Here is a 6,108-nt window from a genome sequence, read left to right as displayed (position 1 = left end):
ACTGCAGTCAGTGAAACAACACATGTGTTCACCAATGTGATATATTAAAAACGGCATTCATTTTTTACAAGTTTCTTCATCAAATTAGGTCTACCTCAGTGTGGGTAATTCAGAGCAAAATAGTTTCATTCATTGGGGTCTATTCTAGTAGCTCCGACGTGTGTCAATCGGCTGCTGAAGGCCCCTTTCTGATCAGATTTGCTATTCTGTAAGCTCTTCTCGCCTGTCCAATCAGTGTCTAAAAGTGTTTCACTCCGGCTCTGCCAATCCGATCGGTTTGTTAAAAAAGCCTCAGACTCACATTTTTTTTATGACAACTGCAAAACTCGTAGCTCTGTTATACAAACCGCTTCTAAAAACTCGCATTTTGGTAGTTGTATTGCGAGTTACATCCAGAAATATAAGTTGGCAGAGAGAGCAAAACCCATATATAAGACTAGTGATGGAGTTAGCACCACCTCAGGTCATTCCGCTTTAAAAGCAAGTACAATTTGGGTGGTTTAGCTTTTAAGCCATGCGGTTTGTCACTTTGTATAGACTCAGCTTAGGAAATGTCATTTGCAGTAGAGAATAGTTTTTTTCACATTTCATTTCTCTACTTCTGAACATGACAAACTGTGCGGTTTGGCAATGACAACTTCGGAACTACTAGAATAGGCCCCAGTGAGTGTAAAGGATGCATTTGCAGAGGTCCATGGGTCTATATAATAATGTGCTAAAAAAAGGATTATAAAAATACCACTGTAAGCTTCAATTTCACTTTTTCCATTAAATTAAAGCGTGCAGTGGTATTTTGATGATGCTTTATTTTAGCATTAAGGGCTTATGTTTTTTTGCATTTATAGTCTTTCGTGAATAAGCAACATGGGGAGTGTCAATAATTGAAGGTAAATTATACTCAACATACAGGTAGGACTTGCAACTTTCTGTTCCTGTCTGTCATTTTTGTTTTTTCTTAATAGAAAAAAAAAAGAAATGCCATTTGTAACAGACTTTTCAACTTGATACTTAGATCTCTTAGCATTCGTTTAACACCAACAGTGCCATGTACTACTGATGCAGCCACGAGTATCCGAACACTTGCCTGGGAAAATCTGAGGCAATACCCCAGTAATGCTGCAACATTTCTGTGACATTTCTGCAGACAGACTAATAGCTCAAACTGAATGAGACTGCCAGGGACCCCTGCTGTGTTAATCGGATGAGCCATTAGTCTGTTTGCAGAAATGTCACAGAAATGTTGCTGCATTACTGGGAGATTGCCACAGATTTTCCCAGGTAAGTGTTCGGATACTCGTGGCTGCATCTGTATATGCCTTAAGGCAACAGTATATTAGCTGACTACAAAATAAACAACATTTGGTGATGCAACCCAAGAAATAGACTCTTTATGTTTTTTATTGTTCGTCTTGTTTTTATTTTTTATCATGCTGACTGGAGATTTCTACTTTTATATAAGTTGTTTCTGCTGAACAATAACAACTGCCATTTCCTCTCCTGGATACAATAGCACTGAGATCTGTGTCATACATGTCTAAGAATTGAAACAAGAAGCATTGAATATTTTTAAGGCTGGTTAGACTTAAGTTTCACAAAACATATTTAGAAGATTCTACTGTTTTTATTAGCTAAAAAATTGCGAGTGAAAATATTAATAATTCCAGACTAAAATGACTGCACAAAAGTAAACATGCTAAGTATGAATAAACCTGGGCAGGTTAACAAACTTGACAGTGACAGTGTTGCCATTTGTCAAAGTTACAGATTCAAAGAAGTTCAATAAGAGGTAAAATGAATGACAAATAACGACTCTATGGGGAACAAACCATTCTATTATTAACCATCTCACATACACATACTGTACCTAGCAGACGGGAAAATCTATTTACTTTTTAGTCTACACTGAATTTATATTACATTTATAGAACAAGATCTGACCACATATCAATAGTGCAGAATTTAGGACAACCGTATATTTAATGTTTTAATTTACCTGCATGCTCTGTTTAATTACTGTCATCATCTTTATTACTTTTTTTGTATGTTCTTGAATTTATTGTGTCATATGCAGCCTTTATTTTATTCCATTTATTGATTAGAAATCTGCAAATTGAAGAAAAAATGTATTGAATAAATACTAGATATATTTTGACTGGTTAATTTGAACGTCTGTAAGTTTTACATGCTGTTATCTCTCACAGAATAAAGTCAAACGTAACTTTTACGAGTGCTTTGTGAGTGGCACAGGGAGATCTTGAACTTAAAGGACGTTACATTTTTGAACCATCTGTGTATGGATACATTTTTGCATAATTTTTTTTTTTCAAAAAGCATTTCGTTGATACTAATTGAATGCTGTTTTTGCTCTTTTAACAAGAAAGTCATAATTGCAAACATGTACTCTGGAACTCATCAGCCAACTTTGGACACTATATAAGAACTGACATCACTCATATTTTTTGCAGATGCTGCATATGATTTGCCAATATTTTTATTTTACTGACTCTATATTTTTATATCACTGATGCCTAATTGTTTGCATGTTCTTAAATTTGCTTAGAATTCTTTCTGATTTGGTCTCTATAGAAGTGGAAACAGGTTGCTGTCTTTTTTCCATGTCCCTTATTAAAATTGCATTTTTTTCAACTAAATGTTGAGAGAAATAAAATAGAGATGAAGTGGTAAAAGAAGATCATATAATAGGAATTGACGTGTAAATGAGACACATATTTAGTTAAAGTGAAAGGACATACTGTATCTTTTTTAATGTCTAAAGCCTAACTCTGAACAGCACAACAACACACAATTCTTCTTCTTCTTCATCTTGACACATGCTTTTTTAATATTTGTGTGTACAACTAAGGTTTGCTATTATTTTTCAACTTAATGTAGGTGGCAATATCCACGGGTTTCTTTATTATCAAAATCGTAGTTTTAAACTTCAATTACATTTTTTTATAAGATGCCTAACTCATATTATACATTGCTAAGCACTTAGTATATTGAAGCACCAAACAAAAGTAAATATCATGGAAACTGGGTTTCAGGGCATGAGTAATTGCTATGTAACTATACCGTATTAGGAATGGACAAATATCACAAAGCTTTATTATAAGACCATATTTTTGGAATTGTGCATTCTTAATACTTTTGCATTAGAGATCAATCTGTGGTCTTCTCTCATTTTTTAGTAAAATACTGTATGTTCCCCATCTCATTTATTTATTGACTTTTGTGGCACAAGTAGAGTGCCTTTGAACTACAGTACTTTCACAGTTTTTTTAATATGCCCCCTTTCCTCTCCCCCCCCCCCTCATGCTCTGAATGATTCATTTTTTCACATAATTACCAAGTAAAACAATGTTGTGCTTTTTAAAAACAAATCTTCATTATATGACTTGCCTGTTATACTAGTGCACTAGGAATGCACAGGTGATTGACTATAGGAAAAATGTAGCTTTCTTCTGCCACCTGTTGGTAGACTAAATGTTGCTAGTTGCAGAAATTATGTAAAAAGTTTTCTCAGCTCAGCCAGCACCTGTGTTCATCAGCCTCATATCTCAATAAGCAAAATCTGGCTTTTCAAAGTAAAATAGCTGATCAATAAAAATATAGATATGGTACAAATTGCATTTTATTTAACATTTTGGACTTATTGTGCATTTTCTGTTTTGGAGAAAATAGGATTTAAAATAATTTTCTTCCAAACAAGTTAGCACTGATTACTGCAATTAGGTACTTTTTAATGCATTTTTCCTCTGTGAAGTATAAGTGTCTAACAATTAATTAAACTTTTAACCCCTGGCAGCCAGAGTGGCCAGCCACACATTGCAAACTTTAGAGTCTACAGTTGAAAAGTTTTTTCTCTTTGGTTCATTGTTTTCAAAGTAATTATGATATCATCATTTAGCCAACGTGAAGGACAGTAAAAAAGCAGGAAATTCAGTGAAATCCAAGAAAATGAAAACATGCATTTTTCACAGTACACAATAAAGTCCAATTTTAGTGGTAACAGTGATTGAATTTTTTTATTTTCTGTCAACATAACAGTTTTAAGATTAAACAAAATGCTGAATCTCTGTAATGTTACAGATGGGTAATGACTATATGAGTGATTTGACATAATGGTACAATTTGTATCAATCAAATTGGATTGACTTAGCTACTACTTGTGACAATGAGCAATTCTGAGAGCATTAATATCTGCATTTAAACATTTTAAGCCACATTTACGGTGATAGAAACACTTAGGAGAGACAATATTAGCTGCAGAACTTTGCTACACTTTAGACCTGGAAGATTATTTTATACACAGACAAGCAAGCAATATTGCTAGACAGAGGTGCATAATTTGATGAATCTCATATTAATATGTGTATACAATACTTCCTAAACAAAGTACCTAGTTCTTGATGAGATGCTACAATGTATGAGATGATACAATGAGATGCTATGTGAAAATGCCTCTCTCTCTAGCACTTTTGAGCCAATATTGCCTTAATACATTTCTCCCATAGACAGTGACTTATAGTCAAACCAATTACCAGGCAGAGGTAGTGCATGCAAGACATAATAGCAAAATGCTGGTAGTTTTAGACATGGCATTTTAATTGCTTTTAATCACATTTATTTATTCTGTGCCGGGTGAATATAAAATATTTTATGTTGTAGGATTCCAGAGAAATCTTCTATGTCTTTTCTCAATATGCAAGAAATAAGCTAGGAATGAAAACCCAAAATAATGTAGATGCTAGCAGGTAATAGGAAACAGAGTTCCAAAATTCCGTGCTCAGCTGTTGGGCGTCACTATCAGCATAAATATAATAAAGTCTCAAGTATACATCAAAATAGCAGGGATCACATGTGATCCGTGTCTCTGTTGTTACCTCCTAAACATGTGGCAAAATAGCATCTACATTAGGAGAAAGTTCCTCAAGGGAAAAAATGGAGCACAGCAGCAGAAGGAGGGGGCTAGACACCGGTATATTTCTCCTAATGTAGATGCTATTTTGCATTTTAATTTTTGTATTTGTTTACATAAATCCTTACATCCTACTAAAAATCTAATATTCTAGGTGTACCCGGCGTAACATACACCGGCCTAGGAGATCTGAAAGGTTATTAATTAAACATTATTCTTTGTTTTAACCCCTCCCTGTAATGCCTTGCTATCTTTTGTCCTCCTCAACATCCCTCTGTCGCCTCCTCTCCTTGCTGTCTCTCTATGTCTCCTCCAATCCTTGCTGTCTCTCTCTGTCGTCTCACCCCTCCTTGATGTCTCCTCCACCATCATTAAATTAGATGGGTTAACAGCATTAGCAGGTAAAGAGGTGGCAGGGAAGCATGGGTGAGACCAGGCGTGTATATGGCTGGGTCCAGGATTAGGGGAAGAGAGAGAGAGAAAAGAAGAGAAGAGAAGAAGAGAGGAGAGAAGAGAAGAAGAGAGGAGAGGAGAGGAGAGAAGAAGAGAAGGAGAGAAGAGAAGAAGAGGAGGAGAGAAGAGAAGAAGAGTGTAACGGATCAGGGGACCCACGCCTCTCAGCGAGTCCCTGTCACCTCTGGCCCCACGGTGGCTCTCTGCCCCGGTTCCCCACTCCCTCAGCCTCTTACCAGTCCCACGCCGAGCCGTTCCTCCACACCGTGGCACGCGCACGGCAGCCTTACAGAGGGTGCGCGCACCCGATCCTCTTACCAGCCCTCCCGCGCTGCTGGCACCGCCTCCCATCGGCTGCAGGCCATTACCAGGAATCACACCCCTGTCTCCCTCCCTGCTCACCTGGACATATCCCTACGAGCGCCCAGACAGGCCTCCGCTTCACCCCTTGCTACCATTGGCCCTCCTTCCTTTATAACTCCAGTCTGCCCTCTCTGTCGTTGCTCAGCATAGCTTCTCTGTGGCTCCTGTGTGCAGTGTCTATGCCAAGCCCTGCTCTCTGTTGCAGCTCTTGTTCCTGTCCCTGCCCCTGTTTGGATACCCTTGGATTGATCTCGGCTTGGCTTGATTACGTGTACCTCTCTACTCCTGGACTCTGCTTTGGACCTCACTGCACTGCTTTCTCCTGCCCCTGACCCTAGGCTCTTGGACATTACCATCCGACTTCTGGCACC

General features: G+C 37.6%; 1 long non-coding RNA gene across 1 annotated transcript in view; it reads right to left on the bottom strand.

Annotated features, from left to right (window-relative positions):
- Positions 1-1,408: 1,408 nt before the first annotated feature.
- LOC142494488 (uncharacterized) overlaps positions 1,409-6,108 on the bottom strand; it is a 22,336-nt gene continuing 17,636 nt past the window's right edge. The window contains exons 2-3 of the long non-coding RNA XR_012801479.1: positions 1,994-2,103; positions 1,409-1,534 (exon numbers count right to left, since the gene is read on the bottom strand). This is a non-coding gene — a long non-coding RNA (uncharacterized LOC142494488). The remainder of the gene's footprint in view (positions 1,535-1,993; positions 2,104-6,108) is intronic.

Source organism: Ascaphus truei, chromosome 5 (genome assembly GCF_040206685.1).
Source record: "Ascaphus truei isolate aAscTru1 chromosome 5, aAscTru1.hap1, whole genome shotgun sequence".
Taxonomy (NCBI): Eukaryota; Metazoa; Chordata; class Amphibia; order Anura; family Ascaphidae; genus Ascaphus; species Ascaphus truei.
The sequence above is the reverse complement of the archived record's forward strand: the minus strand, read 5'-3'. Positions and strand labels throughout refer to the sequence as shown.